The sequence below is a fragment of the Rhinoraja longicauda genome, chromosome 20, assembly GCF_053455715.1.
Source record: "Rhinoraja longicauda isolate Sanriku21f chromosome 20, sRhiLon1.1, whole genome shotgun sequence".
In the NCBI taxonomy this organism is placed as follows: Eukaryota; Metazoa; Chordata; class Chondrichthyes; order Rajiformes; family Arhynchobatidae; genus Rhinoraja; species Rhinoraja longicauda.
In genome coordinates, this window is record NC_135972.1 from 26,110,278 (window position 1) to 26,125,240 (window position 14,963).

The window sequence follows — 14,963 nt, forward strand, 5'->3', positions numbered from 1 at the left end:
CTGCCAAACAGTTATTTAAATAAAATGACTCTCAGAAAGGAACACAAGTTCCACCTCCTGTTCCCAGAAAATTAAATGCACTCACAATTCAAAGCTACTCTTACGATCTCTGAGATTTGAAGCATCCCTTGTAAATAAACATAATTAAGTAGGGCACTCTGAGAATTTAGATTTCCCACTGGTATGTTATGAATACAGTGAAATTGATTCGAACAAATCCGATTGCAAAATTTGTCATTTTAACCCATACAGTTTTTTTGACAAGAATTGATTAGAAACAATTTAATGTTTTAACCAAGGTCTACCACAAATGAGATATAAATATTTGTTTTCTGTGATCCCTGTCTAAACTATATGTTAAATTTAAGCATTAACATTGTAACCTGATTAAATAACATACAATTGGTATTAGTATTGGTTTATTATCGTCATGTGACCCAAGATACAGTGAAAAACTTTGTTTCGCCTGCTATCCGGGTAAATCATATTGTACATGAATAAATCATGCTGTATATGAGTTCATTATATAGTGTAAAAGAGAAAGTAAACTGATTGCTGGATATAGCGTAGAAACAAGGAACTTCAAATCCTGGTTTATACCAAAGATAGACACAAAGTGCTGAAGTAACTCAGCGGGTCAGGCAGAATATCTGGAGAAACAGGATGGGTGACGTTTCGGGTCCGGACCGTCTTCAGACCTGAAACGTCACCCATCCTTTTATTCCAGGGATGCTGCCTGACTTTCTGAGTTACTCCAGCATTTTGTGTCTATCTTCGAGTTACTCCAGCACTCTGTGTCTATGCAGAAGATAGTGTCGTAGCTACAGAGAAAGTGCAGATAAAATAAAGCGCAAGGGCCTCAACGAGGTAGAATTGCAGATCAAGAATACAACCTCAGCAGATAAGAGGTATATTCAGGAGTCTGACAACAGTGGAGAAGAGGCTGTTCTTGAATCTTTGGCATCTTCTGCCCATCAGGAGAGGGGAGAAGATATATTGTCCGGGGTGTGAATGGTCCTGGGTTATGTTGACTGCTTCCCCAAGGCAGTGAGATAGTTTATTGTCATGTGTACTGGGGTACAGTGAAAAGCTATTGTTGTGTGCTAACCAGTCAGCAGAAAGACAACGCATGATTACAATCAAGCCATCCACAGTGTACAGATACATGATAAAGGGAATAATGTTTTGTGCAAGATAAAATCCAGTAAAGTCCAATTGAAGGTAGTCCGAGGGTCTCCAATGAGGTAGTTAGTAGCTCAGGACTGGTCTCTAGTTGTTGGTAGGATGGGTCAGTTGCCTGATAACAGCTGGGATGAAACTGGCTTCGAATCTGGAAGTCAACGTTTTCACATTTCTATCCCTCTTGCCTGATGGGAGAGGAGAGAAGTGGGAGTGGCCAGGGTGCGACTCGTCCTTGAGTATTCTGGTGGCCATGCTGAGGCAGCGTGAGATATAAACGGAGTCAAGGGAAGGGAGGTTTCCGCAGAGCATCTATAGAAATTGGTAAGAGTCATTGGAGGCACGTCGAACTTCCTGAGCCTTCTGAGAAAGCAGAAAGGGACCTTGGTGTGCTTTCTTGGCCGTAGCGTTGATGCAGTTGAACCAGGACAAGTTATAGAGTCATAGAGTCGTACAGCAATGTAAAAGGCTCTTCAGCCTAACTTGCACATGTCAACCAAGATTCCCCATCTACACTAGGCCCACCTGCCTGCGTTTGACCCATATCTCACTAAACCTTTCCAATCCATGTACCTGTCCAAATATCTTTCAAATGTTGAAACAATAGAAACAAGGAATGGCAGATGCTGGTTCCCCCCCCAACCCTGCAATTAATGTGAAGGGCCCTGACACCTATCTGTCTTCTCCAGGGATGCTGCCAGACCCGCTGAGTTGCTCCAGCATTGTCTGTCTTTTAAATGTTTTTATAGTGCCTGCTTCAACTATCTCCTCTGGCAATTTGTTCCATATACCCACAACCGTCTGTGTGAAAAAGTTGCCCCTCAGATTCATTTAACCTTTTTCTCCCCTCACATTAAACCCATGTCCTCTGGTTCTTGATTCCTCAATTCTTTGCATTTGCCCTCTCTATTCCCCTCATGATCTTATACACCTCTACAGGATCACCCCTCATTCTTCTGTGCTCCAAGGAATATAGCCTGCCCAACCTCTCCCTGTGGCTCAGCCCGTCAATCCTGGCAACATCTTTGCACTCCTACCACCTTAACTTAAGTTGCCACGATATTTCCACCGAGGAACTTGTGTCTCTCGCTTGTCTCCGTATTGGTGCAGTCCGGAAAGTGTATTCCACCCTGCATCCTCAAGACAATGACCAGTTCCTTAGTTTTGCTGACATTGAGGGAGAAGTTGTTGTGTTGACACCATGCTGCCAAGGTCTCTATTGTTTTCTTGCACCCCTCTTGTCAGTGTTCAAGATCCGGCCAACTACGGCGGTGTCATCTGCTGACTTGTAAATGGAGTTACAGCAGGATTTGGCCACGTGGTTGCGAGTGTACAGGGGGACTAGTAAAGGGTTAAGGATGCATCCTTGCGGGGCACTGGTGGTGACAATGAACATGCAGGGTGTATTTTCCTAGGTCCAGGAGTTTGGAGACGTGTTTGGTTGGGATTATGATGTTGAAGGCAGAGCTACAGTCAGTAAATGTGAGTCTGACCAAGGTGTCCCTATTATCCAGCTATTGCAGGGATGAGTGTGGGGCCAGGGAGATATATATATTTTCCCCCCACTGTTATCGGTACCTGGAACAGACCTTTCAAATGCTAATCAACCTCACTGATTGAAAGTCCCCGCACTTTTTTTACTTGCACTTTCTTTGTGGCTGTAACACTAAATTCCTCACTGAAGATAGACGCAAAATGTTGGAGTAACTAAGTAGGTCAGGCAGCATCTCTGGAGGAAAGGAATAGGTGACGTTTCGGGTTGCGACCCTTCATCAGAATGAGAATCCTTTTCTCCAGAAATGCTGCCTGACCTGCTGATTTAAGGGCCTGTCCCACTTAGGCGATTTTAAGGCAACTGCTGGTGACTAGGCTGTCGCCAAACGTTTGCCGGGGTGTCGCGGGCATGATCGTGAGGAGTCTTCAATGAATCGTAGCAGATCTCGGCACGTCGTGGAAAAATTTTCCAGATAGAAATTTCTTGGCGACAGCTGGCTTGTCTTGTCGCCAGGTATCGTAGCTTATTGCGGGCGCTGTCGCTGTCGCCTGCTGTCCCCAGGTTTGCTAGGTTGTCGCAGATGCATTTAGAAGCACGTAATATTAAATTAAGAAAAGGCATTTGAAGATACCAGAAGATAGTTTTGTTTAACCAATTTATTTACCGTCAGGACATTTGACAGGTAGATTGGAGGCAACAGTTTAACGGTCAGGTAAGCATGGGAATTTTGAGATGTTTCTGAAGACGGTGTAATCTCTTAGCCAGGTGCTAGTTTCACAAAAAAAGTAACTTGTATCGACCTGACTCGGCATTGTCGTGGTCATTGTCGTAGGGTAAAAGAAAATGTTGGCGATCTGCTACGACTTTGACAGTCGCCGGCAGTCCCTTAAAAAAATTGCCTAAGTGGGACAAGCCGTTTACTCCAGCATTTTATGCCTATCTTCAGTGTAAACCAGCATCTGCAGTTCCTTCTTACACACTAAATTCTTCACTCTGTTTCCTTTCTCTTTTCACATCTACTGGTGTATTCATACAATTGCACTCATGCATGATATAAACTGTCTGGATCAAAACAAAGTTATTCACTGCAACTCGCTACACTTAACAATAAGAAACCAATGTTAATGCCTTTATTCTCTTTATATTATCTGCATTTTGCACACATTTTATATTATTTTGTTTTACACACTATGCAAGCTTTTGGTGGATTTTTTGTACTTGCTCTCTCCCAGACTAACTGTCTACTTCCAACATACCATCACAGTCTAAATTAGTCTGTAGACTTTCAAATCCTCCATGGTTTAAATATAATCCTGTTGTACCAAATTATTGGTAGTTATCATTGTTTTTGGCTTAACGAGATTTGCTTCTCAAGCTCGTACTATTTTAGTGCAGAGTTAATCCAAATTGCCTTTGATTTAACAATCTTTATAACAGTGTTCCATTGCAGCTGCAATTTTAAAACATTAAGTTGCATCAGGAACACTTTAAAAAGTGGTTCTGCGTTTGAAACACTTTATTATTTGTTCAAAGGATTTTTTGTATGACCTGTTCTGCAGCCGGGTTAAATAGAATGGACGTGGAAAGGATGTTTCCAGTAGTGGGAGAGTTTAGGATCAGAAGGCACAGCCTCAGAATAAAAGGACATACCTTTAGAATGGAGACGAGGAGGAATTTCTTTAGCTCGAGGGTGGTAAATCTACGGAATTCAATGTCATAGATGACTGTGGAGGTCAAGTCACTGGGTATTTTTAAAGCGGAGTTTGACAGGTTCTTATTAATGGTGTCAAAGGTAATGGGGAGAAGCCAGGAGAATGGGGTTGAGAGGGAAAGATCGGCCAGCCATGACCAAAGGGTGAAGTCGACTCAATGGGCCAAATGGCCACATTCTGCTCCTATGATGGTACTCGCTTTCATGCCTCCCTTTGACTGATGACTTTGCCAAGTGTGGATAAACCCGTAAACAGCCAGCCTCATGATGCATGTTTAATCAGAGGCTGTTAGCCTCATTAGCATGTTTAAGCTACTAGCACACACTTTTTTTGTACCTCAAATACAATTGGAGGTGGGTGGAAAACCATCAGGACCCAGTTTTTGAGGTTTATCAAGTTGTAACAAAGCCTCACCAAGCCATCCATTCAGTTGGGGGTGACGGGAAGGTATTTGGGAAGGGGGGTGTGAAGAATTCTGTGGGGTTAAAATTCTATCCACCATCTTCCTCCGGGATCAATGTTTTTCACAGAAACACATCAGGCGCTGATCTTGGGAAGAAGGACCATTGTGGGCTCCTGGTCATCCGTGCCGGCTCTGATTTGTTCAGTACCTTTTCATACCTCAAGTTTCCCTCTGCCCTGACTCTCAGTCTGACAAAGGGTCTTGACCTGAAACATCCCCTATTCATTTTCTACAGAGATGTTGCCTGACCCGCTGAGTCACTGCAGCATTTTGTGTCCATTATTAGACTGTTCTAATGATGCGGCTTCATAGATAGTGGATGTTTGTGGCCATGACTTGTATCTCAAATAATGCCTGCTGGAATATTGGGAGCATATGCTCCAATTCTCACTATAATAATCTTGATATTATAAATCATTCTTCAAAAGCTATCATTATAAATGATAGCTTTTTGCTGCCAATTATAATGGCTAAAAAAGTATTATTGGTACAATCATTCAATTGGTACAATCGCTCAAAATAACTAGATACCATATAAAATAATTCTCTATTCCTTAAGTCATAGGAGCAGAATTAGGCCATTTTGCCTACCAAATCTACTCTGCTTTTCAATCATGTCTGATCTATCTTTCACTCTCAACCCCATTCTCCTGCCTTCTCCCAAACCTTTGACACCCGTACTAATCAAGAATCTCCGTGTTAAAAAATACCCGATGACTTGGTCACCACGGCCACCTGTGGCAGACAACAGAAAGATTTTTGATCAGACATGTTCAATGTTCCCCTTTCTGCAGATGCTGCCTGCCCTGCTGGGTTTCTTCACAGTTTCTTCTGATTTTAATCCAATGTGTAGCGTTACAGAAAATTTCAATGCAAGGTTAGAACCATTTGGGTCGATTTGTAATCAAATGCTCTTGATGTGCCTTGCAGAACATAATGAACCTTGGTTACAACAGCTTCATATAACTGAGAATTTTTAGTTAAATGTTAATGGTCACGGACAGATCATTTCAATCATTCTTTGCCTAATAGGCACAACCTTTCATTTTGACACATTTCATTTTCTTTTGTCAGTCTATATTAGCATATTTTTCCTATATTATTGTCCATCATCTTAAAGCATCTGCTTGTTTGATACACATTGAGTTTAATCTATTCGTCCTTGTTAGTACTCATTGACCACCTTAGAAACTGGTGTCATCAATGTATTTTTTTAATTAATATGAATTTTCACTTCGGTACTATAATTAATGAGTTTAAAGCTTACAATAACTAGAACAGAACCAAGAGAATAACTCATCCCACACACCGGAATCAAAGAATCATTGAACTCTATGGCATTGGAACATTTTGTCAATGTTAGTTAATGAAAAACTGTAACTACTGAAACAAATCCACAGCCATTCAAAAAAAAAAAAAAAAATGATGCCAGTAGATGCCTGTTATTGTAGGTCAGGTAACTCGATCATCTTTTTAAAAAAATCCCACAGATGGAGTGGTATCAGTTGTCCTCTACAAATGTAAGCTATATCCATTGTATTAAGAATACACAAGAGACTGCAATCTTGAGCAAAAAGCAAACTGCTGGAGGAACTCAGTAAGTCAGGCAGTAAAGATTAGAAGGAAATGGACAGATGACATTTTGGGTCATGACTCTTTTCCACTGTATTAACCTCATCCGCTGGTTTTGTTGTAAATAATTTTGAGCAAAGCCGAACTGGTGTAAAAAAAAGGTTTTTTTCATGACCTCAGGACATCCGAAAAAGGTTTACAGCCAAAAAGGTACTTTTTTGAAATCTATTTCCATGCTACCTTAAATTTAGATGTGTTGAGGTCTCACAAATATTATTAGTGACTAGATAACAATGTTAGTGTTACTCATTAAGGGACATTTATTTGTCAGGATAAAAGAGAACTCGCTAACTGTTCTTCAAAATGATTCTATGGAAACGTTCACATTTACTCGAGAGAGAGCATTCGATTAATGTATCTTCCAAAATGTAGATTTACGAGGATGTCATTGAGACATAGAGTCATAGAGTGATACAGTGTGGAAACAGGCCCTTTGGCCCAACTTGCCAGCAATGTCGCTGATATACTTATCCCACTTGCCTGCACTTGGTCCATCTCCTTCCAAAACTGTCCTATCCATGTACCTGTCTAACTGTTTCTTAAACGATGGGATAGTCCCAGCCTCAACTACCTCTCCTGGCAGCTTGTTCCATACGCCCACCACCCTTTGTGTGAAAAAGTTACCCTTCGGATTCTTATTAAACCTTTTTCCCCTTACCATGAACCTATGTCCCCTAGTCCTCTATTCTCCTACTCTGCGAAAGAGACTCTGTGCATCTACCCGATCTATTCCTCTCATGATTTTGTACACACCTCTATAAGATCACCCCTCATCCTCCTGCGCTCCAAGGAATAGAGACCCAGCCTACTCACCTCTCCCTATAGCTCACACCTTCTAGTACTGGCAACAGTCTCGTAAATATTTTCTGAACCCTTTCAAGCTTGACAATATCTTTACTTTAACATGGTGCCCAGAACTGAACACAATATTCTAACCAACGTCTTATACAACTGCAACATGACCTCCCAACTTCTATACTCAATACTCTGACTGATGAAGGCCAAAGTGCCAAAAGCCTTTTTAACCACCTTATCCACCTGTGACTCGAACTTCAAGGAACCATGCACCTGTACTCCTAGGTCCAATGTCGCCAGGAGTCGAGGGCCTGAGCTACAGTATAAGAGAGGTTGAGCAGACTACCACTCTATTCCTCGGAGGGCAGGAGGAGGAGGCGTAATCTTACAAAGGTGCACAAAATCATGAGAGGAATAGATCGATGAGACACACAGATTCTCTTGCCAAGGAGAAGGGAATCAGGAACCAGTGGACATGAATTTAAGGTGAGGGGGGAAAGATTTAATAGGAACCTGAGGGGAAACGTTTTCACGCAAAAGGTGGTGGGTGTATGGAACAAGCTGCTGGAGGTAGTTGAGGCAGGTACTGTCACAATGTTTAGGAAACATGTAGACAGGTAGACGGATAGGACAGGTTTAGAGGGATATGGGCCAAATGCAGGCAGGTGGGAATACTGTAGATGGAACATGTTGGCCAGTGTGGGCAAGTTGAGCTGAAGAGCCTGTTTCCACACTGTATGACTATATGACTCCATATCACTTCAAATGGCAGAGCCCTCACTCCATATAGCCCTGGAGTGTAAGTATAATATTGTCAGACTGAGACCTGAACCCAAACCTTTCGATTAAAATCCATGTACCATCAACTGAACATTGCCCTAGTATCTTATTCACTTTTCGTGTTCTGAAGACCACAGGCAAGGTCAGAAGTTATTGCTTGTCATTAATTGCCCTCGGGGATGTGGTTGTGAGCCAACTTCTTGAATCACTAGTCTCCTTCTGGTGAAGGTTTTACCCCAATGCTGTTGGGTAGGGAGTTCCACGATTTAGAGCCAGTGATGATAAAGGAATGGTGATATATTTTGAGGAAAGTACAATATACAACTTGGAGGGGACGTGCTGTTCCCATGTATCTACCACCCTTGTCTTTTTTGAACGTTTGCAAGATGTTGAAGGGATAGTCTAGGCATATATATATATATATATATATATATATATATATATACATATATATATATATATATTCATTGGAAGGAGCAATCTCAACTGTACTTCACCATTCTTATGCATATAAAAATACACTTGACTTGACAACTCCAATCTGGCTAATTACCAAACACAAATCGGCCTACTTTCACTCATCAGCAAAGTGATGGGTGGTCATCATTGGGAACGCTATCAAGTGGCAATAACCTGCTGTCATGTCCAGTTGCCATTTTACCTGGACTACTCTCCTCTAGGCTTACATCAGAGCCTTGGTCCAAGATTAAACTGCTCAGCTGATCGTTTGAGGTGACATGGGAATGGTGAGGGATTATGGCAACGTTTGGCCAAGTGTGTCATCAAGAAGCCCTGGTAAAACTGGAGCAATTGGGCATCAAGGGACGGACAAACCAATGATCGAGTCCTACTTGCAAGAAGGAGAATGGTTGGTCATTGGAAGACCTTCATGCTGGCCTCAGGATAAACTGCCGAAGATCCTCAGGGCAGTGCCAAATGCCAACCATTTTCAGCTGTTTCATCAAGGTCCTTCCATTGTAAGGTCAAGTGGGGCCATTTGCAGATTAAGTTACTGCATTCACGTCTATTCACAAATTATATTTTATCCTCATTTAAAGACACAGAGTCATACACCATGAAATCAGGCCCTTCGGCCCAACGTGCCTCTACTTCCTCAGAAGATGACATTATTTGGCCTGTTGCTGAATACTCAATCAAACGTCTGTTGGTGGAGAACATACTGACTGGTTGCATCATGACCTTGTTCAGTAACTCAAATCACCAAGAAGCCATGGGAAAAAATCATGGGGGATGCTGATTTGTTAGTCGGAGCAGTTGGAGAGTGAGAAAGTGATTACAAGCTATGAAATGAGGTTGGTCTGAATAAGAACAAAGAAACTTGAAGACGTGGGAAATGTGGAAACAATGAGCTGCTGATGTTGGTTCACAAAAAAAGACACAAAGTGCTGGAGTAGCTCAGCAGATCAGGCAACATCTCTGGAGAACCGGGATAGATGGCTTTTTGGGTCAGGACCCTTCTTCAGACTAATTGGGGGGGGGGGGGTTGAAAGAGAGAAGGGGCAGGGCAGGACAAAGCCTGGCAAGTAATAGGTGAACACAGGTGAGGGGAGTTTTTGATAGGCAGATGGTTGGACAAAGGCCAGAGATGAAAAGTCAGAAGGTGTGAGACAAGAGGATGAAGACAGAGAAATCAAGAAAAGGGAGAGAGCTAACAGAAATAGAATCATGGAGTCATAGTGATACAGTGTGGAAACAGGTTCTTCAGCCCAACTTGCCCACGCTGGCCAACAATGTCCCAGCTACACTAGTCCCACTTGTCTGCACTTGGTCCATATCCCTCCAAACCTGTCCTATCCATGTACCTGTCTAACTGTTTCTTAAATGATGGGATAGTCCCAGCCTCAACAACCTCCTCTGACAGCTTGTTCCATACACCCACAACCCTTTGTGTGAAAAAGTTACCCCTCAGATTCCTATTAAATATTTTCCCCTTCACTCTGGTTCTCGATTCCCCTACTCTAGGCAGAGACTGTGTGCATCTACCCGGTCTATTCCTCTCATGATTTTGTACACCTCTATTAGATCCCCCTCATTTTCCTGCGCTCCATGGAATAGAGATCCAGCCTACTCAACCTCTCCCTATAGCTCACATCCTCTAGTCCTGGCAACATCCTTGTAATTTTTTTCTGAACCCTTTCAAGCTTGACAATATCTTTGCTATAATGTTGCCCAGAACTGAACACAATATTCCAAATGCGGTCTCACCAACGTCTTATACAACTGCAACATGACCTCCCAACCTCTATACTCATTATTCTGACTGATGAAGGCCAAAGTGCCAAAGGCCTTTTTGACCACCTTATCTACCTGCCATTCAACCTTCAAGGAACTCTGCACCTGTACCCCTAAATCCCTCTGCTCTACAACACGACCCAGAGGCCTACCACCTGCCATGTAGGTCATGCCCTTGTTCGATGTGCCAAAATGCAGATAGTGCTAGTGTGAGAAATACTGAGCTGTAGATCATGTACATTAATTGAGCCTTTTATTTCTGGGGTGAGAAAAACGGAGCCAGTATTACAGAGGGATGACTTATAGTGGGAATGACCAATTTGTGGTAGTGACAGAGAAAGAAAATTATCTGAAGTTATTGAGCTGTATTGAGCAGGAAGTATGCACCAACCTACATCAAAACCACACCACTGTGGTGCAGCAGTAGACACCCGTACTAATCAAGAATCCGTCAACGCTAACTTAAAAATATCCATTGACTTGGCCTCCACAGCAGTTTGTGACAATGAATTCCACAGATTCACTACATTTTGACTAAAGAAATACCTCCTCATCTTCGTTCTAAAGCGATTCTATTTATGCGTCTCATAACGTTATTATATATGCCCCAGCAAAATGCACGAGGAATGGCTTCTGGCAAATCCGAAGCTAAATCACCATATCATTAAGTGGAAAGAAATATAACAAAATAAGGAACAGAACATAATACTTTACGTGTGGGAAGGGCTGGAAATACATGAAAGATGGATTCAATTATACCAAGTCAACATTCATAGCATAAAGTTACTTATATAATAAACTACGATTTGTTTCATTAATGTAAAAATGAAATGTACCAATTGAAGTATAAATAGCATTGTGAATCATCTTATCGTGACATTGTGCCACCGTTTCATTGTTAAGCCATGCTATTGTTTAACAGCTACTGTATACTCATTACAGACACAGTTATGATAATAGGTCGTCATTCTGAGAAGTGTCCCGACCCGGTTTAATCTGTATGAGATTCAGAATGGAATTGGAAACTACCTTTTTAGTTTCCCCTCAGAACATTGAAATACAAACTGTGAAAGACTTGGGTGTTGAAATGCACCATTGATTGCATGTGCTAAATGTACAGGGCAGCGGTGGCTCACCTCAATGGAATTGCATTTCAGAGTTTCGTGCATCAGTGACTGAACGGATTTCCCCTCCTGGGCTCTTGGCCTCAGAGTTGTAGAGTCATCCAGTATAAAAGCAGGTCCTTCACTCCATCATGTTCATGCCAACCATCAAGTAGCAACCAATGCTAATCCCATTCATCACCATCAAAGGGAAGTACAGGGGGCGCTGCCTCAAAAAGGGAGGCAGCATCATCATGGACCCACCCCACCCTGGCCACGCTCTCGTTTCATTCCTGTGGAATAACACCATCCAACATCTAACATGTGACATGCAGGAGCAGCAGAAGTCCACCACCTGACTCCAAAGAAACAACTGTAGGTTCCTGTTCCTACCTTAAAGCTCTCCACAAAAACTCTCTTCTCAATCTTTTTAGTTTAGTTTAGAGATACAGTGGAGAAACAGGCCCTTCGGCCTACCTTGTCCACGCCGAGCAACAATCGGGTATAGGGTAGTACATTAGCACTACCCTATACACGAGGGACAATTTACAATTTTACCAAAGCCAATTAACCTACAAACCTGTACTTGGGAGGAAACAAGTGCACCCAGGGAAAACCCAAGCTGTCACAGGGAGAACGTACAAACTCCGTACAGACAGCACCCGTTGTTATGATCGAACCCGGGTCTCTGGCGCTGTAAGGCAGCAACTCTACTGCTGTGCCACCGTGCCGCCCTATTTTCCCAACCACTGCATCCTGATCTTACCTCTCGATCATGATGAGGCTAAAGATACAGAGCCAGGTCTTCCACAAGGCCCCACGGACAAGCAATGTGAGGCCTCGAACTGGCTCAGGATAACATGGAGAGATCCACCTTAGCCCTAAGGCCCCTCCATCATGACTGCACTGGGCCAGAATTATGTGTTGTATTGGACATTGGAGGTATTGTACTCCAATCCATCCTATAGTTCACCATACTGAAGCCATGATCAGGTCAAAATAAAGAGCACTTTAAATACAAGGAACATGAAAGAAGACCTCGATAAAAACATCCTGGTATCCAGATGCAGTATCATTCACATTCCTGTTCCAACCATTTGCTTCGCAAAGCCATAATTAATGGTTTAATGGAACTCATCCAGGTCCACCAGTTTAATTAATTTCAAAGGATTTGCAATCTGTTACTCTTCCGTACAAAATAAAATGTTGCAGTTTCCTGTCTATTGACCTTGGCAGTGGTGTACAATTATACACAATTTAGAAAATATGCCTCTTTTTTTTAACTACGTAGCTTGAGAAACGCAAATAATAGACCCTGCAGCCTCCAGAGTGGTTCCAGCTCCAGGACTCACAGAAGAGACATATTTGGTTACTTTACAATGTAGCGCCACAATGTCAGGCAGGGTCCATTACGTTATACAAATGTTATGGTTACTTCCAAATAGAAGTTCTTTATGTTATAGTGAAGGCATCTGACCAAGCTCTTAGCAGACAGAATACACTTGAAAATAGCCTTCAGATAACAAACAATAACATTTTTTTTTTCAGTCTTAAATAATCGTCAAAGTAAAAAGAAACGTTCAAACTTACCCAGTTGATTTTACATCCTTGTCGCAGACAACAAAGTACCTTTGAAATATGGTCAACAGAATAATTTAGGAAATGCACCAGCCAAATTATAGACTGCAGATTTACGCTGATAGCTCCGAGGTAAAGCTGTAATGTTGGTAATGTGAGTCAAATGGGATCCAGAGTATTGGGAAGAAGCTTTTTAGTCAGGGGATCAATTGTATTAGCATGAGAGGGTGTATGTGGCCTTAGTTTAATGTCTTTTCCTGAAAGCCATCATCTCTGACCGTGGACACTTAGATTTGGTACTCCAGCGTAGCTCGAACCCACTTTTCACCTTCTTGAGGCAGTGTCTCATGTAGGTGTTTTCAATGGTGAGGAGGCCTGTGGTCGTGACTGACGTCTATTTGAGATGAAGGCCTGGTGCTCATCTGTGGGATCATGGTCTAAAGATAAGTAGGAGGAGGTGTCTGAGAGTTGTTGTCTGGCCTCAGCCCGGTAGAGGTCAGCGTGCCAGACTACCGCAGTACCTCCCTGGTCGGCGGGTTTGATTATAATGTCAGGGTTGTTGCGGAGTGAGCGGAGGGCTGTACTTTCAGAGGCAGTGAGGTTGGAGTAAGTCAGGGGAGTGGAAAAGTTGAGACGGTTGATGTCACGCCGGCAGTTAGAAATAAAGAAGTCCGGAGAGGGTAGAAGGCTGTCTGGGCAGTCCAAGAGGAGGGGACCGGTAGAGACGGGAGAAGGGGTCATCGCTGATTCCTTACCATAGAAAAAGGCACGGCGGCGGAAGAAAAGCTCCACGTCGTGGCGGACCCGGAACTAGTTAAGGTGGGGGTGGAGGGGAACGAAGGTCAGGCCTCTGTTGAGGACAGACTGTTCCGTATCAGACAGTGGGAGGTCAGGGGGGATGGTGAAGACACGACAAGGGCAAGGGTTGGGGTCAGAGGAGAGCCAGGGAGTGGGCAAAGGCCGAGGGGGGATAGGAATAGGAATAGGAATACTTTATTGTCACATGTGACTAGGCACAGTGAGATTCTTAGCTTGCATACACAATCTATACAAATACATTGTATTTGGTGGGTGGATGGTAGTTGTTCAGAGAGGAGGGGGGGCGTGAGGACTATCATATGGGTGGGATGAGGTCGGGGTAACCTGGTTAAAAGAGGGGGAAGGGGAAGACCCATCACTACTGAGTTTCCCTGCAGGAGGGGGGGAGCAGTAGGACCACAGACAATAGAGCAGAGCAAGATAGACCACTTGACCCTAAAAACCATAGTATGTCACGGCGCCATTTTAGTAAGCAGAAACTTGCAGAAACATTTTAAAAGAAAAATGACAAAACTCTGTGAATTGATAGATGAGATATATTCTGCATTTTAATGGTATCATCACACATACTGTTCCCCCACAACACTGATTACACTGCGAGAGGCATAGTGAATGGCGGGTTTTGCCTACTAAAATGGCGGCCGTCCCGCTCCTTTGCGTACTACACTTCAGTATAGGCGATTTTGACGGAGTGGTCCATTTTGCTCCTCTAGTATCTTTGAGTAGGACCCAGTCTGAGGAAGGGTCTTGACCCGAAACGTCACCCATTCCTTCTCCCCAGAGATGCTGCCTGTCCCGCTGAGTTACTCCAGCATTTTGTGTCTACCTTCGGTTTAAAGCAGCATCTGCAGTTCCTTCTTACACATTATACTCTCAGTGAGTTATTTCAGGCAGGGATGGGGATGATGATTCCGACTTATGTAAAATCTGACTTGGGTAAGGGTTCCGGGAATGTAACCCTTACGCAAGTTGTGGAATGCCTCTAATGGCACATCTTTTCATTGATTTCCTTAGTAACTCTCATGATATCAGAATTTTCTATCTGGATGGGAAATGTATGGAGGGATATGGGTCAAATGCAGGCAAATCGGACTAGATTACATGAGCATCCTGCTCAGTGTGGATGCGTTGAGCAGAAGGGCCTGTTTCCATGC